The 27,483-nt window shown below is 42.6% G+C and overlaps 1 protein-coding gene across 4 annotated transcripts in view; it reads left to right on the forward strand.

The window, feature by feature from the left end:
- Positions 1–27,483, forward strand: part of LOC131688162 (syntaxin-16) — a 515,695-nt gene that overhangs the window by 158,977 nt on the left and 329,235 nt on the right. The window lies entirely within an intron of this gene.

Raw genomic sequence — 27,483 nt, forward strand, 5'->3', positions numbered from 1 at the left:
TGAATCGGGTCTGAGAATTAAGCTCGACAAGCCTTTCGCAATTTGCAATCACCAATGGGTTCAGAATATCGCATCGAATGAGCAATCGATATGAGAGGTCCCAAAATCGATTTTTCAACGAAAGAACGCCCGCCAGCACTTCAAGACTCATCGTATGGGTCGAGTGCATGCAACCCAAGGCAATACGCAAGCAACGATACTGGATTCGCTCCAGTTTGATGAAGTGTATGTTTGCAGCGGAGCGAAAGCAGAAACATCCGTACTCCAACACTGATAATATCGTTGTTTAGTACAGCCTGATTAGGTCTCCTGGATGGGCACCCCACCATGTTCCAGTTATTGTACGGAAAAAGTTGATCCTTTGTTGGCACTTCTGTTTCAGATACCTAATGTGACATCCCCAGGTACCTTTAGAGTCGAACCATACCCCGAGATATTTGAATGTTGAAGCCTGAGCAATAGTTTGATCCATTAATTGAAACTGTAGTTGCGCTGGTTCACGCTTTCTAGAAAATACGACTAGCTCAGTTTTCTCCGTGGAGAACTCGATACCCAGCTGGAGAGCCCAAGCAGACAAATTGTCCAAGGTATCTTGCAGTGGTCCTTGCAAGTCGACGGCTTTAGGACCTGTAATAGAGACCACACCGTCAGCTGCAAGCTGCCTTAGCGTGCAGGAATTGACAAGACATTCGTCAATGTCATTCACGTAAAAATTGTAGAGGAGAGGGCTTAGACATGAGCCCTGGGGAAGGCCCATGTAGCTAAATCGTGATGTCGATAAATCGCCATGCAAGAAATGCATTTGTTTTTCAGACAACAGGTTTAGCAAAAAGTTATTTAAAATTGGCGAAATTGCTGGTGCAACTTCTCATAAAGAATGTTGATCGAAACTGAATCGAAAGCCCCCTTAATATCCAAGAATACTGATGCCATCTGCTCTTTGTTAGCATATGCCATTTGAATTTCTGTTGAGAGCAACGCAAGGCAATCGTTCGTCCCTTTGCCTTTGCGGAAGCCAAATTGTGTATCTGACAGTAAGCCATTTGTTTCGACCCAATTATCGAGGCGAAACAAGATCATTTTTTCGAATAACTTCCGGATACAGGACAGCATTGCAATCGGACGATACGAATTGTGGTCGGAGGCTGGTTTTCCTGGTTTTTGGATGGCGATGACCCTCACCTGTCTCCAGTCATGTGGGACAATGTTACCCTCAAAAAACCTATTAAATAAATTCAACAAGCGTCTTTTGGCAGAGTCTGGCAGATTCTTCAACAAGTTGAATTTGATTCTATCTGGCCCCGGAGCTTTATTGTTACATGATAAGAGAGCAAGTGAGAACTCCACCATCGTAAACGGTGTTTCGTTCGCGGTATTGTAAGGCGACGCGGCGCGGTAGATTTTCTGTGCCGGGGCGTAATCCGGACAAACCTTCTTGGCGAAATCGAATATCCAACGGTTTGAATATTCCACGCTCTCGTTAGTACTGTTTCGGTTTCGCATACGTCGGGCCGTGCCCCAAAGAGTGCTCATCGATGTTTCTCTTGTTAACCCGTCGACAAACCGGCGCCAGTAACTGTGTTTCTTAGCTTTCATTAAATTTTTCATTCGCTTTTCTAATATCGCGTACACTCGATAACTAGCAACTAACCCGTCGTTCCGGAAGTTTTTATACGCTGCAGCTTTCTCCGCGCACACGTCTGAGCACTCTTTGTCCCACCACGGGTTGGGAGAACGTTTTTGGGTGTTCACGTCAGGTACTCGTTTCGTCTGAGTTTGAATCGCGGTATCGAGAATCGAGTTGGACAAAAACTTATATTCTTCCTCTGAGGGAAGTACCTGTGTTGAATCGATAGTTTTGGATATCACAGCAGCGTAGCTCTTCCAATCAATGTTTCGTGTGAGGTCATAGGGAACATTGATTGGTGCCGATGGTCTTGAACCAGTGGTGATTGCAATTACAATCGGTAGGTGGTCACCACCGTGGGGATCAGATATTACCTTCCACTTGCAATCTAACCGTAATGATGTCGAGCATAGAGATATGTCCAGTGCACTTGCTTTTGCAGGTGGTCTAGGAACCCGTGTCATTTCCCCTGTGTTCAGAATTGTCATATTGAAGTTGTCACAAAGGTCTTGAATTGTCGAAGATCGATTATCGTCGTATAGACAGCCCCACCCCGTACCGTGAGAGTTAAAGTCTCCAAGAAGCAGGCGGGGCGAGGGAAGGTGTTCAATCACGTTGGAGAATCTTCGATATCCCATCATGGCCCTAGGAGGAATGTAAATAGAAGCAATGCAAAGATCTTTGCCTTTGATTGTTGTTTGACAAGCGACAACTTCAATGCCTGGCGTCGAAGGGAGGTTGATTCGATTGAAGGAGTAGCACTTTTTGATCCCTAAAAGTACCCCCCCCCCCCATATGAGTCTTCTTGATCCAAGCGGAAAATGTTAAAATCGTGGAAGTTGAGGTTTATATTAGAAGTTAGCCATGTTTCACATAGGGAAAATGCATCACAATGATTGTAATTTAGCAAGTGTTTTAATGAATCAATTTTGGGGATAATACTTCTGCAGTTCCACTGTAAAACAGTGATCAGATCCCTGATTCCGTCTAATAAGTTAGCCATCGAAGGATACGATCGCTGTAAGGAGGGGCCATTGTTCAGTCAACTGTTTTAAAAATGTTCTTACTGTTGGTAGAATAGCAACCAGCAAGCTTTTCATAGGATCGGTAATGTTGAAAGCTGTGAATATCCAGTCCACAATGTCATAAAATTTAAGGAATCCCGTTTTAGGTTGAGTTTCTGACTGCAAAATTAGAGCACTTGGGATTTTTGGTGCCCCGGGGAGTGCTGAGAACTCCTGGTTGTATCTCAATTTCCCAAAACCAGGAGGTATTATCTTCGGATTTGTATCAGCACTTCCAGTTGATGAATTATTTTTATTTCGTGCCCTTGTTTGGGACAACCTAGGACCCTTACGAGGAAGTTCAGGTGAGTTTTGATTAGGTCTTTTCCTAGAGTTTCCAAGCGGAGCCAAAGAATGCCCCTCGCAAGGGTCGTTAGAGGCGTTATCGTCAGTTGGCAAGAGAGCGAATGGGTTTTCGGAGATAAGTGGAACAGCTCTTTTAAGCATTTCTGCGTAAGAGCGTCTGGAGCGATCTTTGGCGGATCGCTTCAGTTTATCCGCGCGAAGTTTGTACGTTGGGCATGTCAAAAGTGCATGCGGATTCTCCCCACAGTAAACACACTTCTCAGCGGGCCTACTGCAAGTATCATCCGCATGGCGTTCCCCACATTTACCGCACCGTTGCTTGTTACTACAGTAGGTGGCCGTGTGACCTAGCTGCTTGCAATTGGAACAATTCATGACCCGCGGTACAAACAGGCGTACAGGTAGACGAGCTCCTCCCACTTCAACGTAGCTCGGAAGTGCAGATCCGGCGAAGGTTACGCGAAACGAGTCTGATGGATAGTAATTACCATCTTCGATGGACTTTGAGTGCACTTGCTTGCACTCCAAAATCTTAACTGATTGAAGATTAGGGTCCTTAAAGCGGCCAGCCCCATCATTCATCAGATCATCGACAGTTAGACCCGCGTCACTTACCACACCGTCGATCTCCACATCACGAGAAGGGATGTAGACGCGATACTCCAGCGTAAAGAGGCTATTGCTAAAGATATCATTGGCCTGTTTCAAGCCAGTAACGACTACGCGCAGTTTATCTGATTGAACCTTTTTAATCTCGGTTACGGCCGAGTAACGTTTTGTCAGCTCCCGTGCAACAGTTATGCTGTTTAACGGTTTATTTTTGGGCCGAAAGTATACCACCCAAGGACCAGCGGATCCATCCTGGTAAACCTTGACTCGGGGGGGGGCTGTGAGACATTGGCTGGAAGTGGATCGACCATAACATTATCTGTCTCCGAATCAGATATATGTTCCTCTTCCCCATAAGATTCGTATTCGGAGGGTGATCCTTCTGTTTGTTCCATTTTGTTGCGGGAGCAACACGCTTTACCGCACTGTTTAACTTAAATCAAAATAAAAAATCAAAAGCAATAAAAAGAGAAAAAATCGATAACAAAAGTAAAAAACGAAACACTTCACCAGTTGGTTCCTGACGAGCTGGTAGGTGAATTGATCCTTCGTTTGTTTTATCCGTCACCCGCGTGACCTTCACACAGTAGAGAGCTGATATAGCTCGTCTAAACAAAGCCGTCTTTCAGACAAGAAAACTGTTTAGTAACGCACTTCACTGCACTACCTTCACCGATATCGCAGGTAATAATTATCACTCGCGGGACTGTTTATTAGTAATGCTTTACTGCAGCCTCTGCCACAGCAAGCACCTTCGTACTACCGAAAAAACTAAACCACACCGGAGAGAACAAAAAGCACTTGTTTCCCGGTACAAAGTTGGGTTACGAATGATGAGTTCGGCAAATGTCTGTGCGTGTGTATGTATGTAATGTGTGTATGTGCGTCTGTGTGTGTATGTGACCAAAACTGTCACTCATTTTTCTCAGAGATGGCTGAACCGATTTTGACAAACTTAGTCTCAAATAAAAGGTGCAATGTTTCCATAGGCTGCTATTGAATTTCTAATGGATCCGACTTCCGGTTCCGGAATTACAGGAACGAACACGCAGAAAATGTCGATTTTAATAAATTCTGCAATGAATGTATAAAGGTGTAAATTTTTCAAAATATGACCACAACTGCTTCGATTTATAGTAACTAACATCCATTAAAAGTCTATTAGGCCACATTGGCTACCATCATCGGTTCCGGAAGCCCCGGCGGAAGTATCTAAATTCAGAATAACAGTCACATCGGTTTCTCGGAGATGGCTAGACCGATTCAACTAAACTTGGTCTCAAATGAAAGATATTGCGTCCCCGTAAATGGCTGTTCAATTTCATCCCGATCCGACTTCCGGTTCCGGAGTTACAGGTTGTGGCGTGCGATCACATAGCAAATTGTGATTCAAACCGATACTCCGATGAAAGCAAAAAAGGTAAAAATTTCGCTAAAATGTCTCTCAAACAACTTAAATTTGCAGTTCTATGTCACCGACGGCCAACTAAACTTTCGTTGACTACATTGACCACCATAGACGGTTCCGGAAGTGCCCGGGAAAAGCGGCTTTTTCTTTCAAAATTTACGAACTCACATCAGTTTCCCGGAAATGGTTGGGCCGATTTTCACAAACTTAGTCCCAAATGATAGCTATAATATCTACACAGATGTCTATAAAATTTCGTACGAATCGCTTATATGGGTCCGGAAATATAGACTAAATCATCCGGTCACATATGAAATTCCCATATAGGCCGGAATTCAAAATTTTTTTTCAAAGGGGGGACCCCATGGAATTTCAGAAATCGAATTCGTATTTTTGATGCTACACATCTTTAAAATGCATGAAACGTCGAGATTTTATGTTATGTCGAAGATGTTTTTGCCTTTCTCATATAAAGAAAGGCTATGCAATCACTGTAAAAATCGACTTTTTAACCGAGGCCCGGAGGGCCGTGTGTCATACACCATTCGATTCAGTTCGTCGAGATCGGCAAATGTCTGTGTGTGTGTATGTATGTGTGTGTGTGTGTGTATGTGTGTGTCATTTAAACTCACACAATTTTCTCAGAGATGGCTGAACCGATTTTCGCAAACTTAGTTTCATCTGAAAGGTATAACGCTCCCATAAGCTGCTATTGAATTTTTAGTTGATCCGACTTCCGGTTCCGGAGTTACGGGTTGAAGAGTGCGGTCACACAGCAAATTCCCATATAAACTGGTACCACCATGATGTTCAAATGATGTAAAACATATTAAAATTGATGTAAAATTACTCTAGTTTGCGGGTCTGGATCACTAATGATCAAACAAAGCAGCTTTGACCACATTGGCCACCTATTACGGTTCATGACGCCCCCGGGGAACCCGCCAAGTTCCTAAGCTAATATCACACCCATTCCACAACGAATTCTCTATCGATTTTTACAAACTTGATTTCAAATGAAAGATACAGTAGTGCCATTCACTGCTGCTGAATTTCATTCGGTTCTGACTCTTGCTTCCGGATTTACAGGGGTGTTAGTAAGGATACACTGGAATTTCCCATATAAATCGGTACAATCGTAGAGGCTAAAAACTATTGACATGGTCACCAAATTACTTCTAATCGCAGATCTAGATCACGGATTGCCAATCAAACATTCTTTGAATATATTGTCCACTATCGACGATTCCGGAATTCCGGACATATTCCACAATTAAAGTCACATCGGTTCTTCGGTGATGACTGAACCGATTTTCTCAAACCAAGTCTCAAATGGAAGGCAAAATATGCAGTTAGTATTGCGTCGTCGCTCCTCCCCCGCCTTACCCTTACACCTCCATCCTTCATCACTCCCCACCCCTTGGACCACCCTCACGCCCGCATTTCCGAAATAAGATGAAGGATTTCTGACGCATCCTCCACTCCCACTCTACTTACCCCCCATTCCCTCCACTGTCAAACCCATTCCACCAAAATTTCAAAATATAATCACTTGAAGATAACAATAAACTCAGGCTGATTAAGCTAATTAAATATTATTCGTTTGGCTTTCTCATATAGAAAGGTTATGCAATTGCTCCAAAAACCGACTTTCTAACCGAGGCCCGGAGGGCCGAGTCTCATATAACATTCGACTCAGTTCGCCGAGATCGCAAAATATCTGTGTGTATGTATGTGTGTATGTATGTATGTATGTATGTATGTATGTATGTATGTATGTATGTAAGTATTATGTTTGTATGTATGTGTGTATGTGCGGATTTGTTAACAAAATGTCCACATCGGTTTCTCGGAGATGGCTGAACCGATTTTTACAAACTAAGATTCAAATGAAAGGTATAATATTCCCATAGGTTGCTATTGACTTTCATTTTCAACCGACATCTTGTTCCGGATTACAAGTTGAAGAGTATGGTTACAAAACAAAATTTGTTGATTTGTCCACATCGGTTTCTCGGAATTTTCTGAACCGATTTTGACAAACTTGATTTTAAATGAAAGGTGCATCAGCTGCTGTTGAATTTTGTGTGGATCCGAGTTCTGGTTCCTGAATTACAGGGTGATACGTACGATCACGCAGCAAATCCCGATTCTAACGAATTCGGTGATGAATGTAGAAAGGTGATTTTTTTTCCAAAATGTAAACACAACTGTTGAATTTGTAGATCTAGGTCACCAACAGTCATTCAAAGTCTCTTTGGCCACATTGGCCACCATCGACGGATCCGGAAGCATCCAAATTCAGAATAACGGTTATATTGGTTTCTCGAAAATGGCTAGACCGATTTGATCAACTTAGTCTCAAATGAAAAGTGTTGCGTCCCCGGAAACTGATATTAAATTCCATCTCCATCCGACTTCCAGCTCCGGAGTTACGGGTTGTGGAGTGCGATCACATCGAAAACTCCGATTGAAACCGATACCGCGATGAATGCAAAAAGGTGCTCTTATATATACTTACCAAGTGTAATAAGAATGAAAGACATTTCCATAATGTTATATTGTACGAACCAGCTACTAAATCATAGTTTGGAGAAATGAGAAAGGCACAATTGCACCTCTAGGTGGATTAAAACAGGTTTTTTTTTTATGAAAATCGACTTTTTGGGACTTTGCCGATTTCGCACCTCTTTGCCTTTCTCATATAAAGAAAGGCTATGCAATCACTGTAAAAATCGACTTTTTAACCGAGGCCCGAAGTGCCGATTGTCATGCACCATTCGATTCAGTTCGTCAAGATCGGCAAATGTCTATGTGTATATGTATGTGTGTGTGTATGTCATTTAAACTCACAAAATTTTCTCAGAGATGGCTGAACCGATTTTCGCAAACTTAGTTTCATCTTAAGGGTATAACGCTCCCATAAGCTGCTATTGAATTTTTAGTTGATCCGACTTCCGGTTCCGGAGCTACGGGTTGAAGAGTGGGGTCACACAGCAAATTCCCATATAAACTGATACCACCATGATGTTCAAATGATGTAAAACATATTAAAATTGATGTAACATTACTCTAGTTTGCGGGTCTGGATCACTAATGATCAATCAAAGCAGCTTTGACCATATTGGCCACCTATGACGGTTCATGACGCTCCCGGGGAACCTGCCAAGTTCCTAAGCTAATATCACACCCATTCCTCAACGAATTCTCTACCGATTTTTACAAACTTTCAAATGAAAGATATAGTAATACCATTGTCTGCTGCTGAATTTCATTCGGTTCTGACTCTTGCTTCTGGAGTTACAGGGGTGTTAGTAAGGATACACTGGAATTTCCCATATAAATCGGTACAATCGTAATACCTCAGAGGCTAAAAACTATTGAAATGGTCACCAAATTACTTCTAATCGCAGATCTAGATCACTGATTGCCAATCAAACATTCTTTGAATATATTGTCCACTATCGACGATTCCGGAATTCCGGACATATTCCACAATTAAAGTCACATCGGTTCTTCGGTGATGACTGAACCGATTTTCTCAAACCAAGTCTCAAATGGAAGGCAAAATATGCAGTTAGTATTGCGTCGTCGCTCCTCCCCCCGCCTTACCCTTACACCTCCATCCTTCATCACTCCCCACCCCTTGGACCACCCTCACGCCCGCATTTCCGAAATAAGATGAAGGATTTCTGACGCATCCTCCACTCCCACTCTACTTACCCCCCATTCCCTCCACTGTCAAACCCATTCCACCAAAATTTCAAAATATAATCACATGAAGATAACAATAAACTCAGGCTGATTAAGCTAATTAAATATTATTCGTTTGGCTTTCTCATATAGAAAGGTTATGCAATTGCTCCAAAAACCGACTTTCTAACCGAGGCCCGGAGGGCCGAGTCTCATATAACATTCGACTCAGTTCGCCGAGATCGCAAAATATCTGTGTGTATGTATGTGTGTATGTATGTATGTATGTATGTATGTATGTATGTATGTATGTATGTATGTATGTAAGTATGTATGTTTGTATGTATGTGTGTATGTGCGGATTTGTTAACAAAATGTCCACATCGGTTTCTCGGAGATGGCTGAACCGATTTTTACAAACTAAGATTCAAATGAAAGGTATAATATTCCCATAGGTTGCTATTGACTTTCATTTTCAACCGACATCTTGTTCCGGATTACGAGTTGAAGAGTATGGTTACAAAACAAAATTTGTTGATTTGTCCACATCGGTTTCTCGGAATTTTCTGTTGAATTTTGTGTGGATCCGAGTTCTGGTTCCTGAATTACAGGGTGATACGTACGATCACGCAGCAAATCCCGATTCTAACGAATTCGGTGATGAATGTAGAAAGGTGATTTTTTTTCCAAAATGTAAACACAACTGTTGAATTTGTAGATCTAGGTCACCAACAGTCATTCAAAGTCTCTTTGGCCACATTGGCCACCATCGACGGATCCGGAAGCATCCAAATTCAGAATAACGGTTATATTGGTTTCTCGAAAATGGCTAGACCGATTTGATCAACTTAGTCTCAAATGAAAAGTGTTGCGTCCCCGGAAACTGATATTAAATTCCATCTCCATCCGACTTCCAGCTCCGGAGTTACGGGTTGTGGAGTGCGATCACATCGAAAACTCCGATTGAAACCGATACCGCGATGAATGCAAAAAGGTGCTCTTATATATACTTACCAAGTGTAATAAGAATGAAAGACATTTCCATAATGTTATATTGTACGAACCAGCTACTAAATCATAGTTTGGAGAAATGAGAAAGGCACAATTGCACCTCTAGGTGGATTAAAACAGGTTTTTTTTTTATGAAAATCGACTTTTTGGGACTTTGCCGATTTCGCACCTCTTTGCCTTTCTCATATAAAGAAAGGCTATGCAATCACTGTAAAAATCGACTTTTTAACCGAGGCCCGAAGTGCCGATTGTCATGCACCATTCGATTCAGTTCGTCGAGATCGGCAAATGTCTATGTGTATATGTATGTGTGTGTGTATGTCATTTAAACTCACACAATTTTCTCAGAGATGGCTGAACCGATTTTCGCAAACTTAGTTTCATCTTAAGGGTATAACGCTCCCATAAGCTGCTATTGAATTTTTAGTTGATCCGACTTCCGGTTCCGGAGCTACGGGTTGAAGAGTGGGGTCACACAGCAAATTCCCATATAAACTGATACCACCATGATGTTCAAATGATGTAAAACATATTAAAATTGATGTAACATTACTCTAGTTTGCGGGTCTGGATCACTAATGATCAATCAAAGCAGCTTTGACCATATTGGCCACCTATGACGGTTCATGACGCTCCCGGGGAACCTGCCAAGTTCCTAAGCTAATATCACACCCATTCCCCAACGAATTCTCTACCGATTTTTACAAACTTTCAAATGAAAGATATAGTAATACCATTGTCTGCTGCTGAATTTCATTCGGTTCTGACTCTTGCTTCCGGAGTTACAGGGGTGTTAGTAAGGATACACTTGAATTTCCCATATAAATCGGTACAATCGTAATACCTCAGAGGCTAAAAACTATTGAAATGGTCACCAAATTACTTCTAATCGCAGATCTAGATCACTGATTGCCAATCAAACATTCTTTGAATATATTGTCCACTATCGACGATTCCGGAAGTCCGGAATTTCGGGCATATTCCACAATTAAAGTCACATCGGTTCTTCGGTTATGATTGAACCGATTTTCTCAAACCAAGTCTCAAATGGAAGGCAAAATATGCAGTTGAGTATTGCGTCGCCGCCCCTTCCCCCTTGCCTTGCCCTTACACCTCCCCCTTCATTACTCCCCTTCCCTTGGACCACCCTCACGCCCGCATTTCCTTCATCCACCCCGTATACCGAAATAAGATGAAGGATTTCTGACGCATCCTCCACTCCCACTCTACTAACTAGAGCTTCCATTTCCCGACGGTTTTCAGCTTCCCGGGATTCGGGAAATAAATAATAAATTTCCCGGGAATACAGAAGAAAAATAAAAAGGTGAATGATTTACATTAGAAAAAAAGAATAAATTGAAAAGTTTTCAAACCCGTTTGATTGCATGTATATCTGTCCTAAAAGCAGTTGTCAGAAAAAGGCGATTTAGTGTCCTACACATTATTCAATCATTTGATAACTCGTCAATAAGTTTACGCAACATCAACTTCTTTTGATTTTTCTTGACTATATGTATAACCTAAATTGTGATGATCACGGATACGATTGGAACGATATACTAAACGCAGATGCTGGACTTACTGCCCAAAATTGGAATTTGTTGTTCTGATATAATGGATCAATTTAATGTAAAGCACCTTCTTTGGTAATCTTGAATGAAACGGTTAAGCTGCTTCAGGGTATTGTGCAGTTATTTCCGATTAAATGAGAAAATGTGATATATGGAATCCATTTCTGTCGCTGTAGGATCAGCATCATTCCGAATTAAGTGTGAATCAAAATCAAGCAGATAATGGACGAACTGTGCAGCGATGGATGAAGCCTACCATCAATTTCCTGTAACGGGCGAGTATCTGGATTGCTTGATCTTATCCCTTCAAAACTCCTGCCTGCATCCTTGAAAGCGACATTCAAATAGGTTGGATGCGCATGCTATTGGACAGCTACAGCGTTATGTCTCTTTACATACATCCAAAAATTTACAGATATTACAGTCACGGTATAACAAATTAGACGAAATATGCATTCGATGAACCGATCAAATATTTCTGCAGACGTTTTAGAAACATTCTTTATTTTAAATAGTGTTTGCGTTAAGCATGATATCACTGCAAACCATCCCAAGTTTTGAAACAAACACTCATCGATTTTTTAAGAAATTACCGCCATTTCAATTACTAATTTGATTGCATTCATTCAAGATCTAACTATTAAAAGAACTGTTCAGGAATCAGAATATATTGGCTCAAATGGCACGTTCCCCGTACATAGTCGGGGATTTGTGCCTTGCCGTGTGTTTTCATCATTTCCTGAGCGGAAGGAAAGGACAAGGAGGTGTGGGGAAGTAGACTTGGAAGGGTGGGAAAAACAGCACAAAACAAAAAATAAACAACAGGTAAATTAAACTCACAAGTAGTTCAACTTGTCTGCGAATAAGCCTAAAGCTCTTTACCACATTGGATAAGAAACTTTAGTATGTCTCTGAGTTTCAGTCGACCAAACATGGTTTCGTCTATATAAGGACGGCTGAAGACTCGTAATCGCAATTGCGCTAGCGCTGGGCAGTTGCATATCAGATGATATGAAGTTCCGTAGTCGGATTCACAAAGATCACATGAAAAAGACTCAGCGCGCTGAATAGTTGCCATGTGATAATTGAGTTTGCAGTGGCCGGTTAAAACCCTGGTCAGCATGCCGCAGTGGAGCTTCGAAAAATGTAAGAGATTTTTCGAAACCACTGGGCATGGTTGTTCTAGAAACGCCTTTGTTTGGCGACACGTTTGTAGATTTCTCCAATAATTGCGGTGCTCGGACGAAGCCCAGGACCGTATTTTTTCCCTTATCCAACTTGTCGAAATTGGCAGCGCGGGCTCAGGACCAACGAAGTCAATCGCTGAACCTGCCCTGGCCAATTCGTCAGCCCATTCATTTCCAGTAATACCGCAATGTCCGGGCACCCAGACAAGGTAGATAGTGTTGACAATGCTTAGTTCTTCGATTTGGGTTCGGCACGCGATCACTAGCTTGGACCGGGATTTGTCTGAGCTAAGGGCCTTGATTGCAGCCTGACTATCGGAGCAGAAGTTTATAACTCTGCCGGACAAACTCAGTTGAAGGGCCGATTGCACCCCGCACATAATCGCAAAGATTTCTGCTTGGAATACAGTACAGTATCTACCTAGTGAGTGAGATTGTTCCAGTCTCATTTCACGACAGTAGACACCAGCACCAGCACGTCCCTCCATCAGAGAACCGTCAGTGTAACAAACCACTTGCGTTTGTTGTTGTCTTTCCATAAAGCCAGACAACCACTCCTCTCGAGAGGGAATTTTAACATGGAATGTCCTGTAAGGAAAACTACAAGTGAGTGTAATATCGCTGGGAGCAAGAATATCTTCACCCCATGTAACCATTTTTGACCACAATCGTGTATGACTGGTAGCAAGATCAACATGATTACTGTTCCAAAGCCCAGTAACCTGCAGTCTGTATGCACATGATAGTGCTTCTTGTTTTAAGTGTATGTGTAATGGTTTGATATTTAGAAGTGCCTCAAGAGCAGCAGTCGGAGTCGTGGTGAAAGCACCAGTCAACGCCATGAGCGCCATTCTTTGCAGATGGTTTAGCTTTGACTGGACTGTCACCACCTCTCCCCTCTGCCACCACACAAGGCATCCGTATGACAGTATTGGACGTACAATTGTCGTGTAAATCCAATAGATGTATTTAGGTTTGAGACCCCAGGTCTTTCCAAAAGTTCGTCTGCACTGCCCGAAGGCCATGCACGCTTTCTTGACTCTGAACTCAATGTGAGCAGACCAATTCAGTTTGGAATCCAATATGACTCCAACGTATTTGACTTGATCTGCACACAGCAGCTCAGAATCAAAGAACTGCAAGGGACGAACCCCGGTTGTTATTCGCTTCTTCGTGAAAAGAACCATTGAAGTTTTGCTTGGGTTAACTGATAGTTTAACTTGTCGACACCACTGTTCGACAGCTCTTAATGCCTGTTGCATCAAGTCAAAGATTGTTCCGATGCAAAATCCAGTAATTAGTATTTGGTAATCGTCAGCAAACCCGTAGGTTGGAAATCCAAGCTCATTGAGTTTCTTCAACAAGCCGTCAGCTACTAAGTTCCATAACAAAGGTGACAGAACGCCGCCCTGAGGACAACCGCAAATACTCAACTTCCGTATCTCAGCCTGTCGCAGTGACGAGCAAAGTATGCGGTTACTAAGCATTGCGTTTATCCAACCTGAGATACATGCAGGTATCCCATGACCGCGCGTCGCTTCCAGAATAGACTGGAAGGACACATTGTCAAAAGCACCCTTAATATCTAGGAATACACCCAAGCTAGATTGCTTGAGCGAGAAGGCTTTCTCAATGTTGTAAACAACATCGTGAAGCAGAGTGATCGTGGATTTCCCACACTGATATGCATGTTGCATTTTGTGCAGAGGATATTCAACTAAACTAACGTTCCTGATGTGATGATCGATTATCCGTTCCAAAGCTTTCAGAAGAAAAGAACTTAAGCTGATAGGCCTAAAACTCTTGGCTTCTTCATAGCTTGAGCGCCCCCCTTTGGGAATAAATCTAACAGTTATTTCTCGCCATGCTTTCGGGATATACCCGGTAGCAAGACTGGAAAGCAAAATCTTTTTCAAGACATGTTTAAGAATATCAAATCCCTTTTGCAGTAGCACGGGAAGTATTCCATCTTTTCCGGGTGATTTGTATGGAGCAAAGCTGTCAACTGCCCACTTGACCGATTCAGTGGAAACCAATGTGCGTGCTAGCGCCCACGAGTCCGAATCACCAGAATGAGATCTGTGAACATTGATCAACTCCGGATCGATACAACCTGGAAAGTGTGTGTCGAAGAGACAATTAAGAACATCTTTTTCGTCTGTCACATAAACACCATCTCTGGTTTTCAAGGAGTTCATCTGAAAATCATTCGATTTGGAGAGAATTTTATTTAATCTGCTAGCCTCGTTCAGACTAGAGACATTAGTGCATAGGCTTTGCCAGCCAGCCCGTTCTGCAGATCTAAGACATTTCTTATATGCACTACGAGCTGACCTGAAAGCCCTGGAGTCATCATGCTGACGCCGGTTCCAAGCTCTTCTCATAACTTTCTTCATTCTTTCCAGCTCAGCCCTCCACCAAGGGGTTCCCCTAGCCGATTTAACAGTACGAAGTGGACAAGCTTCTTCGTAGGATGCTAATATGAATGAGTTTGTCGTATCCACGACGTCATCTAAGTCGTCTAGTTGACTAATTGTTGGAAAATATCCATGAAATTTAGTCGCTAAGTTTTCCAAAAAGAGGTCCCAGTTTGTAGACTTAGGATTACGATATGTCACCACATTGAAGGTGACATCAAAATGCTCGAAAAATATATATTTATGATCGGATAGAGACGGTTCAGTTTCATTTGGAACCTGCCAATTTCCCAGTTCATGCAAAATTCTATCAGAGCAAAGTGTTATGTCTAACACCTCCTCCCTCCCAGACCTCGCAAAAGTTGGTCGGTTTCCCACATTCAGAATATGGAGATTTGTACTACTTATGTACTCCATCAGTTCAGAGCCTCTCAGATTGATGTCTGAGCTGCCCCAAATGATGTGATGAGCATTCGCATCACTGCCGATAATGAGCGGAAGCCCATTTCTGCTACAATATGATACAACGCTTTTGAAATCATCAGAAGGAGATGATTCGTTATGCGGTAGGTATGCTGAACAGTATATATATTTTTTGTCTACGTTTCCGACAGTCAATGTAACTGTGACAACACAGATATCGCGAGTTGTGAGCTCCGATATGAGACACGCGTCAATAGCCTTATTTGCAAGAATGCAAGCACGAGGCATTTCACGTGGGTTAGTCATGCCTGTCTTGTTGTAAGCAATGAAGGCAGTGTTAAGTAACTTTCCAAAATAGAAGTTTCCTTTATGGAAATACGGTTCTTGAACCAATGCTATGGCAGCTTTACCTTCCTGCATGAGTCGAGATAAATTCATAGTTGCTGTACGTTTATGTTGGAGATTGACTTGTGCTATTCTAACCATTGTTGATTAGAGAACTGTACATTTCATCTCCAACACAAATTGCACAACAACTAGAGGACACCAAGCGAGTTGGGATGTTAACGCATTTAGCGAGCCATATCAGGTTTAAATGGGACATGATCATTTGATTCCCACGATTTGCGAAGAAAATAATGGTCCACTGTGTCAGAGATTCGCATAACACAGCAAGGGCAAAACCCAAAATGCTCCGTGCGCGACTGGCATATTTTAGACCCTCCCATCATTAAGTCCTCGGCACGGAACTACACCTTGACTTAGGGTCTCCTACTTTCAGTCGCCTCCTACGACATGGCAGCAGGACTCCAGTGGCTCAATTCTAGGCCGGATACCACACGGCCTCTGGGCAGGTTCATCTGTACACATCGAAATTTGATAATCGAGACTCAACAAAACTTCACCGAACTACCATCAGCCGAGAGTCTCTGCAAACCCCCAGCCAACAAAAATTCGGCAAAATTAAGTGGATCATCGGTGAAAAAAATCGGTGTGTAGAGTGAACGTTCCGCTGCGTAATGCAGCGTACTGGGGAGTTCGCCCGACTCTTCCCAGGCTCCGTTCGCCATTGAGAATGTTTTAAGCCCCCTCAACAATTTAACCCATAGCACGGGTCGCATGACACTATGGAATTGGGGTTCCCTGTTTGGTAGATTTTTACCACTGAAACAGGTAGTCCGTAGTGTAATGCTTAGCCGGTTGAAGCAACCACTACCGACACTACACGGCTTATCTAGGCTGTTCGGTGAAAGAAGCTGACATTGAAGAACAGCTTCCATATTTAGATGGGCGAACAGCCGCAGAAGGAAGGAAGGAAGGAAGGATAACGGGAGGAGAGGGATTTGGGCTAAGCGCTTATTTAAAGGCGGCACTGGCTCGCCTTGTCAGGGCTGCTTTAGGGCATGTGGTATTTAGGCCTAGGACGTATAGGGCCCACTACCTCGTCCTACCACACCCGCAGTCAGCCCCCGCTGCTGGTTCGGGTCGCGAATCACAACTAGTTGCTATCGCGATTAAGCATTATCCACCACCTATGACCCGCCCGGTTGCTTGCAGCTCAGCTTCCCACGTAGCGTTCCTCCACCACCACGGGGCCCGGGAATGCCTTTCTCATTTCTCCAAACTATGATTTAATAGCTGGTTCGTACAATATAACATTATGGAAATGTCTATCATTCTTATTACACTTGGTAAGTATATATAAGAGCACCTTTTTGCATTCATCGCGGTATCGGTTTGAATCGGAGTTTGCTATGTGATCGTACTCCACAACCCGTAACACCGTAGCCGGAAGTCGGATGGAGATGGAATTTAATATCAGTTTCCGGGGACGCAACACCTTTCATTTGAGACTAAGTTGATCAAATCGGTCTAGCCATTTTTGAGGAACCAATATAACCTTTATTTTGAATTTGGATGCTTCCGGATCCGTCGATGGTGGCCAGTGTGGCCAAAGAGACTTTGAATGATCCAAATTCAGAATAACGGTTACATTGGTTTCTAGACCGTTATATTTCTGGCTAGAACGATTTGATCAACTTAGTCTCAAATGAAAGGTGTTGCGTCGTCGGAAACTGATATTAAATTCCATCTCCATCCGACTTCCGGCTCCGGAGTTACAGGTTGTGGAGTGCGATCACATAGAAAACTCCATAGAATTCAAACCGATACCGCGATGAATGCAAAAAGGTGCTCTTATATATACTTACCAAGTGTAATAAGAATGAAAGACATTTCCATAATGTTATATTGTACGAACCAGCTACTAAATCATAGTTTGGAGAAATGAGAAAGGCACAATTGCACCTCTAGGTGGATTAAAACAGGTTTTTTTTTTTATGAAAATCGACTTTTTGGGACTTTGCCGATTTCGCACCTCTTTGCCTTTCTCATATAAAGAAAGGCTATGCAATCACTGTAAAAATCGACTTTTTAACCGAGGCCCGAAGTGCCGATTGTCATGCACCATTCGATTCAGTTCGTCAAGATCGGCAAATGTCTATGTGTATATGTATGTGTGTGTGTATGTCATTTAAACTCACAAAATTTTCTCAGAGATGGCTGAACCGATTTTCGCAAACTTAGTTTCATCTTAAGGGTATAACGCTCCCATAAGCTGCTATTGAATTTTTAGTTGATCCGACTTCCGGTTCCGGAGCTACGGGTTGAAGAGTGGGGTCACACAGCAAATTCCCATATAAACTGATACCACCATGATGTTCAAATGATGTAAAACATATTAAAATTGATGTAACATTACTCTAGTTTGCGGGTCTGGATCACTAATGATCAATCAAAGCAGCTTTGACCATATTGGCCACCTATGACGGTTCATGACGCTCCCGGGGAACCTGCCAAGTTCCTAAGCTAATATCACACCCATTCCTCAACGAATTCTCTACCGATTTTTACAAACTTTCAAATGAAAGATATAGTAATACCATTGTCTGCTGCTGAATTTCATTCGGTTCTGACTCTTGCTTCTGGAGTTACAGGGGTGTTAGTAAGGATACACTGGAATTTCCCATATAAATCGGTACAATCGTAATACCTCAGAGGCTAAAAACTATTGAAATGGTCACCAAATTACTTCTAATCGCAGATCTAGATCACTGATTGCCAATCAAACATTCTTTGAATATATTGTCCACTATCGACGATTCCGGAATTCCGGACATATTCCACAATTAAAGTCACATCGGTTCTTCGGTGATGACTGAACCGATTTTCTCAAACCAAGTCTCAAATGGAAGGCAAAATATGCAGTTAGTATTGCGTCGTCGCTCCTCCCCCCGCCTTACCCTTACACCTCCATCCTTCATCACTCCCCACCCCTTGGACCACCCTCACGCCCGCATTTCCGAAATAAGATGAAGGATTTCTGACGCATCCTCCACTCCCACTCTACTTACCCCCCATTCCCTCCACTGTCAAACCCATTCCACCAAAATTTCAAAATATAATCACATGAAGATAACAATAAACTCAGGCTGATTAAGCTAATTAAATATTATTCGTTTGGCTTTCTCATATAGAAAGGTTATGCAATTGCTCCAAAAACCGACTTTCTAACCGAGGCCCGGAGGGCCGAGTCTCATATAACATTCGACTCAGTTCGCCGAGATCGCAAAATATCTGTGTGTATGTATGTGTGTATGTATGTATGTATGTATGTATGTATGTATGTATGTATGTATGTATGTATGTAAGTATGTATGTTTGTATGTATGTGTGTATGTGCGGATTTGTTAACAAAATGTCCACATCGGTTTCTCGGAGATGGCTGAACCGATTTTTACAAACTAAGATTCAAATGAAAGGTATAATATTCCCATAGGTTGCTATTGACTTTCATTTTCAACCGACATCTTGTTCCGGATTACGAGTTGAAGAGTATGGTTACAAAACAAAATTTGTTGATTTGTCCACATCGGTTTCTCGGAATTTTCTGTTGAATTTTGTGTGGATCCGAGTTCTGGTTCCTGAATTACAGGGTGATACGTACGATCACGCAGCAAATCCCGATTCTAACGAATTCGGTGATGAATGTAGAAAGGTGATTTTTTTTCCAAAATGTAAACACAACTGTTGAATTTGTAGATCTAGGTCACCAACAGTCATTCAAAGTCTCTTTGGCCACATTGGCCACCATCGACGGATCCGGAAGCATCCAAATTCAGAATAACGGTTATATTGGTTTCTCGAAAATGGCTAGACCGATTTGATCAACTTAGTCTCAAATGAAAAGTGTTGCGTCCCCGGAAACTGATATTAAATTCCATCTCCATCCGACTTCCAGCTCCGGAGTTACGGGTTGTGGAGTGCGATCACATCGAAAACTCCGATTGAAACCGATACCGCGATGAATGCAAAAAGGTGCTCTTATATATACTTACCAAGTGTAATAAGAATGAAAGACATTTCCATAATGTTATATTGTACGAACCAGCTACTAAATCATAGTTTGGAGAAATGAGAAAGGCACAATTGCACCTCTAGGTGGATTAAAACAGGTTTTTTTTTTATGAAAATCGACTTTTTGGGACTTTGCCGATTTCGCACCTCTTTGCCTTTCTCATATAAAGAAAGGCTATGCAATCACTGTAAAAATCGACTTTTTAACCGAGGCCCGAAGTGCCGATTGTCATGCACCATTCGATTCAGTTCGTCGAGATCGGCAAATGTCTATGTGTATATGTATGTGTGTGTGTATGTCATTTAAACTCACACAATTTTCTCAGAGATGGCTGAACCGATTTTCGCAAACTTAGTTTCATCTTAAGGGTATAACGCTCCCATAAGCTGCTATTGAATTTTTAGTTGATCCGACTTCCGGTTCCGGAGCTACGGGTTGAAGAGTGGGGTCACACAGCAAATTCCCATATAAACTGATACCACCATGATGTTCAAATGATGTAAAACATATTAAAATTGATGTAACATTACTCTAGTTTGCGGGTCTGGATCACTAATGATCAATCAAAGCAGCTTTGACCATATTGGCCACCTATGACGGTTCATGACGCTCCCGGGGAACCTGCCAAGTTCCTAAGCTAATATCACACCCATTCCCCAACGAATTCTCTACCGATTTTTACAAACTTTCAAATGAAAGATATAGTAATACCATTGTCTGCTGCTGAATTTCATTCGGTTCTGACTCTTGCTTCCGGAGTTACAGGGGTGTTAGTAAGGATACACTTGAATTTCCCATATAAATCGGTACAATCGTAATACCTCAGAGGCTAAAAACTATTGAAATGGTCACCAAATTACTTCTAATCGCAGATCTAGATCACTGATTGCCAATCAAACATTCTTTGAATATATTGTCCACTATCGACGATTCCGGAAGTCCGGAATTTCGGGCATATTCCACAATTAAAGTCACATCGGTTCTTCGGTTATGATTGAACCGATTTTCTCAAACCAAGTCTCAAATGGAAGGCAAAATATGCAGTTGAGTATTGCGTCGCCGCCCCTTCCCCCTTGCCTTGCCCTTACACCTCCCCCTTCATTACTCCCCTTCCCTTGGACCACCCTCACGCCCGCATTTCCTTCATCCACCCCGTATACCGAAATAAGATGAAGGATTTCTGACGCATCCTCCACTCCCACTCTACTAACTAGAGCTTCCATTTCCCGACGGTTTTCAGCTTCCCGGGATTCGGGAAATAAATAATAAATTTCCCGGGAATACAGAAGAAAAATAAAAAGGTGAATGATTTACATTAGAAAAAAAGAATAAATTGAAAAGTTTTCAAACCCGTTTGATTGCATGTATATCTGTCCTAAAAGCAGTTGTCAGAAAAAGGCGATTTAGTGTCCTACACATTATTCAATCATTTGATAACTCGTCAATAAGTTTACGCAACATCAACTTCTTTTGATTTTTCTTGACTATATGTATAACCTAAATTGTGATGATCACGGATACGATTGGAACGATATACTAAACGCAGATGCTGGACTTACTGCCCAAAATTGGAATTTGTTGTTCTGATATAATGGATCAATTTAATGTAAAGCACCTTCTTTGGTAATCTTGAATGAAACGGTTAAGCTGCTTCAGGGTATTGTGCAGTTATTTCCGATTAAATGAGAAAATGTGATATATGGAATCCATTTCTGTCGCTGTAGGATCAGCATCATTCCGAATTAAGTGTGAATCAAAATCAAGCAGATAATGGACGAACTGTGCAGCGATGGATGAAGCCTACCATCAATTTCCTGTAACGGGCGAGTATCTGGATTGCTTGATCTTATCCCTTCAAAACTCCTGCCTGCATCCTTGAAAGCGACATTCAAATAGGTTGGATGCGCATGCTATTGGACAGCTACAGCGTTATGTCTCTTTACATACATCCAAAAATTTACAGATATTACAGTCACGGTATAACAAATTAGACGAAATATGCATTCGATGAACCGATCAAATATTTCTGCAGACGTTTTAGAAACATTCTTTATTTTAAATAGTGTTTGCGTTAAGCATGATATCACTGCAAACCATCCCAAGTTTTGAAACAAACACTCATCGATTTTTTAAGAAATTACCGCCATTTCAATTACTAATTTGATTGCATTCATTCAAGATCTAACTATTAAAAGAACTGTTCAGGAATCAGAATATATTGGCTCAAATGGCACGTTCCCCGTACATAGTCGGGGATTTGTGCCTTGCCGTGTGTTTTCATCATTTCCTGAGCGGAAGGAAAGGACAAGGAGGTGTGGGGAAGTAGACTTGGAAGGGTGGGAAAAACAGCACAAAACAAAAAATAAACAACAGGTAAATTAAACTCACAAGTAGTTCAACTTGTCTGCGAATAAGCCTAAAGCTCTTTACCACATTGGATAAGAAACTTTAGTATGTCTCTGAGTTTCAGTCGACCAAACATGGTTTCGTCTATATAAGGACGGCTGAAGACTCGTAATCGCAATTGCGCTAGCGCTGGGCAGTTGCATATCAGATGATATGAAGTTCCGTAGTCGGATTCACAAAGATCACATGAAAAAGACTCAGCGCGCTGAATAGTTGCCATGTGATAATTGAGTTTGCAGTGGCCGGTTAAAACCCTGGTCAGCATGCCGCAGTGGAGCTTCGAAAAATGTAAGAGATTTTTCGAAACCACTGGGCATGGTTGTTCTAGAAACGCCTTTGTTTGGCGACACGTTTGTAGATTTCTCCAATAATTGCGGTGCTCGGACGAAGCCCAGGACCGTATTTTTTCCCTTATCCAACTTGTCGAAATTGGCAGCGCGGGCTCAGGACCAACGAAGTCAATCGCTGAACCTGCCCTGGCCAATTCGTCAGCCCATTCATTTCCAGTAATACCGCAATGTCCGGGCACCCAGACAAGGTAGATAGTGTTGACAATGCTTAGTTCTTCGATTTGGGTTCGGCACGCGATCACTAGCTTGGACCGGGATTTGTCTGAGCTAAGGGCCTTGATTGCAGCCTGACTATCGGAGCAGAAGTTTATAACTCTGCCGGACAAACTCAGTTGAAGGGCCGATTGCACCCCGCACATAATCGCAAAGATTTCTGCTTGGAATACAGTACAGTATCTACCTAGTGAGTGAGATTGTTCCAGTCTCATTTCACGACAGTAGACACCAGCACCAGCACGTCCCTCCATCAGAGAACCGTCAGTGTAACAAACCACTTGCGTTTGTTGTTGTCTTTCCATAAAGCCAGACAACCACTCCTCTCGAGAGGGAATTTTAACATGGAATGTCCTGTAAGGAAAACTACAAGTGAGTGTAATATCGCTGGGAGCAAGAATATCTTCACCCCATGTAACCATTTTTGACCACAATCGTGTATGACTGGTAGCAAGATCAACATGATTACTGTTCCAAAGCCCAGTAACCTGCAGTCTGTATGCACATGATAGTGCTTCTTGTTTTAAGTGTATGTGTAATGGTTTGATATTTAGAAGTGCCTCAAGAGCAGCAGTCGGAGTCGTGGTGAAAGCACCAGTCAACGCCATGAGCGCCATTCTTTGCAGATGGTTTAGCTTTGACTGGACTGTCACCACCTCTCCCCTCTGCCACCACACAAGGCATCCGTATGACAGTATTGGACGTACAATTGTCGTGTAAATCCAATAGATGTATTTAGGTTTGAGACCCCAGGTCTTTCCAAAAGTTCGTCTGCACTGCCCGAAGGCCATGCACGCTTTCTTGACTCTGAACTCAATGTGAGCAGACCAATTCAGTTTGGAATCCAATATGACTCCAACGTATTTGACTTGATCTGCACACAGCAGCTCAGAATCAAAGAACTGCAAGGGACGAACCCCGGTTGTTATTCGCTTCTTCGTGAAAAGAACCATTGAAGTTTTGCTTGGGTTAACTGATAGTTTAACTTGTCGACACCACTGTTCGACAGCTCTTAATGCCTGTTGCATCAAGTCAAAGATTGTTCCGATGCAAAATCCAGTAATTAGTATTTGGTAATCGTCAGCAAACCCGTAGGTTGGAAATCCAAGCTCATTGAGTTTCTTCAACAAGCCGTCAGCTACTAAGTTCCATAACAAAGGTGACAGAACGCCGCCCTGAGGACAACCGCAAATACTCAACTTCCGTATCTCAGCCTGTCGCAGTGACGAGCAAAGTATGCGGTTACTAAGCATTGCGTTTATCCAACCTGAGATACATGCAGGTATCCCATGACCGCGCGTCGCTTCCAGAATAGACTGGAAGGACACATTGTCAAAAGCACCCTTAATATCTAGGAATACACCCAAGCTAGATTGCTTGAGCGAGAAGGCTTTCTCAATGTTGTAAACAACATCGTGAAGCAGAGTGATCGTGGATTTCCCACACTGATATGCATGTTGCATTTTGTGCAGAGGATATTCAACTAAACTAACGTTCCTGATGTGATGATCGATTATCCGTTCCAAAGCTTTCAGAAGAAAAGAACTTAAGCTGATAGGCCTAAAACTCTTGGCTTCTTCATAGCTTGAGCGCCCCCCTTTGGGAATAAATCTAACAGTTATTTCTCGCCATGCTTTCGGGATATACCCGGTAGCAAGACTGGAAAGCAAAATCTTTTTCAAGACATGTTTAAGAATATCAAATCCCTTTTGCAGTAGCACGGGAAGTATTCCATCTTTTCCGGGTGATTTGTATGGAGCAAAGCTGTCAACTGCCCACTTGACCGATTCAGTGGAAACCAATGTGCGTGCTAGCGCCCACGAGTCCGAATCACCAGAATGAGATCTGTGAACATTGATCAACTCCGGATCGATACAACCTGGAAAGTGTGTGTCGAAGAGACAATTAAGAACATCTTTTTCGTCTGTCACATAAACACCATCTCTGGTTTTCAAGGAGTTCATCTGAAAATCATTCGATTTGGAGAGAATTTTATTTAATCTGCTAGCCTCGTTCAGACTAGAGACATTAGTGCATAGGCTTTGCCAGCCAGCCCGTTCTGCAGATCTAAGACATTTCTTATATGCACTACGAGCTGACCTGAAAGCCCTGGAGTCATCATGCTGACGCCGGTTCCAAGCTCTTCTCATAACTTTCTTCATTCTTTCCAGCTCAGCCCTCCACCAAGGGGTTCCCCTAGCCGATTTAACAGTACGAAGTGGACAAGCTTCTTCGTAGGATGCTAATATGAATGAGTTTGTCGTATCCACGACGTCATCTAAGTCGTCTAGTTGACTAATTGTTGGAAAATATCCATGAAATTTAGTCGCTAAGTTTTCCAAAAAGAGGTACCAGTTTGTAGACTTAGGATTACGATATGTCACCACATTGAAGGTGACATCAAAATGCTCGAAAAATATATATTTATGATCGGATAGAGACGGTTCAGTTTCATTTGGAACCTGCCAATTTCCCAGTTCATGCAAAATTCTATCAGAGCAAAGTGTTATGTCTAACACCTCCTCCCTCCCAGACCTCGCAAAAGTTGGTCGGTTTCCCACATTCAGAATATGGAGATTTGTACTACTTATGTACTCCATCAGTTCAGAGCCTCTCAGATTGATGTCTGAGCTGCCCCAAATGATGTGATGAGCATTCGCATCACTGCCGATAATGAGCGGAAGCCCATTTCTGCTACAATATGATACAACGCTTTTGAAATCATCAGAAGGAGATGATTCGTTATGCGGTAGGTATGCTGAACAGTATATATATTTTTTGTCTACGTTTCCGACAGTCAATGTAACTGTGACAACACAGATATCGCGAGTTGTGAGCTCCGATATGAGACACGCGTCAATAGCCTTATTTGCAAGAATGCAAGCACGAGGCATTTCACGTGGGTTAGTCATGCCTGTCTTGTTGTAAGCAATGAAGGCAGTGTTAAGTAACTTTCCAAAATAGAAGTTTCCTTTATGGAAATACGGTTCTTGAACCAATGCTATGGCAGCTTTACCTTCCTGCATGAGTCGAGATAAATTCATAGTTGCTGTACGTTTATGTTGGAGATTGACTTGTGCTATTCTAACCATTGTTGATTAGAGAACTGTACATTTCATCTCCAACACAAATTGCACAACAACTAGAGGACACCAAGCGAGTTGGGATGTTAACGCATTTAGCGAGCCATATCAGGTTTAAATGGGACATGATCATTTGATTCCCACGATTTGCGAAGAAAATAATGGTCCACTGTGTCAGAGATTCGCATAACACAGCAAGGGCAAAACCCAAAATGCTCCGTGCGCGACTGGCATATTTTAGACCCTCCCATCATTAAGTCCTCGGCACGGAACTACACCTTGACTTAGGGTCTCCTACTTTCAGTCGCCTCCTACGACATGGCAGCAGGACTCCAGTGGCTCAATTCTAGGCCGGATACCACACGGCCTCTGGGCAGGTTCATCTGTACACATCGAAATTTGATAATCGAGACTCAACAAAACTTCACCGAACTACCATCAGCCGAGAGTCTCTGCAAACCCCCAGCCAACAAAAATTCGGCAAAATTAAGTGGATCATCGGTGAAAAAAATCGGTGTGTAGAGTGAACGTTCCGCTGCGTAATGCAGCGTACTGGGGAGTTCGCCCGACTCTTCCCAGGCTCCGTTCGCCATTGAGAATGTTTTAAGCCCCCTCAACAATTTAACCCATAGCACGGGTCGCATGACACTATGGAATTGGGGTTCCCTGTTTGGTAGATTTTTACCACTGAAACAGGTAGTCCGTAGTGTAATGCTTAGCCGGTTGAAGCAACCACTACCGACACTACACGGCTTATCTAGGCTGTTCGGTGAAAGAAGCTGACATTGAAGAACAGCTTCCATATTTAGATGGGCGAACAGCCGCAGAAGGAAGGAAGGAAGGAAGGATAACGGGAGGAGAGGGATTTGGGCTAAGCGCTTATTTAAAGGCGGCACTGGCTCGCCTTGTCAGGGCTGCTTTAGGGCATGTGGTATTTAGGCCTAGGACGTATAGGGCCCACTACCTCGTCCTACCACACCCGCAGTCAGCCCCCGCTGCTGGTTCGGGTCGCGAATCACAACTAGTTGCTATCGCGATTAAGCATTATCCACCACCTATGACCCGCCCGGTTGCTTGCAGCTCAGCTTCCCACGTAGCGTTCCTCCACCACCACGGGGCCCGGGAATGCCTTTCTCATTTCTCCAAACTATGATTTAATAGCTGGTTCGTACAATATAACATTATGGAAATGTCTATCATTCTTATTACACTTGGTAAGTATATATAAGAGCACCTTTTTGCATTCATCGCGGTATCGGTTTGAATCGGAGTTTGCTATGTGATCGTACTCCACAACCCGTAACACCGTAGCCGGAAGTCGGATGGAGATGGAATTTAATATCAGTTTCCGGGGACGCAACACCTTTCATTTGAGACTAAGTTGATCAAATCGGTCTAGCCATTTTTGAGGAACCAATATAACCTTTATTTTGAATTTGGATGCTTCCGGATCCGTCGATGGTGGCCAGTGTGGCCAAAGAGACTTTGAATGATCCAAATTCAGAATAACGGTTACATTGGTTTCTAGACCGTTATATTTCTGGCTAGAACGATTTGATCAACTTAGTCTCAAATGAAAGGTGTTGCGTCGTCGGAAACTGATATTAAATTCCATCTCCATCCGACTTCCGGCTCCGGAGTTACAGGTTGTGGAGTGCGATCACATAGAAAACTCCATAGAATTCAAACCGATACCGC

The sequence above is a fragment of the Topomyia yanbarensis genome, chromosome 1 (genome assembly GCF_030247195.1).
Source record: "Topomyia yanbarensis strain Yona2022 chromosome 1, ASM3024719v1, whole genome shotgun sequence".
Lineage (NCBI taxonomy): Eukaryota > Metazoa > Arthropoda > Insecta > Diptera > Culicidae > Topomyia > Topomyia yanbarensis.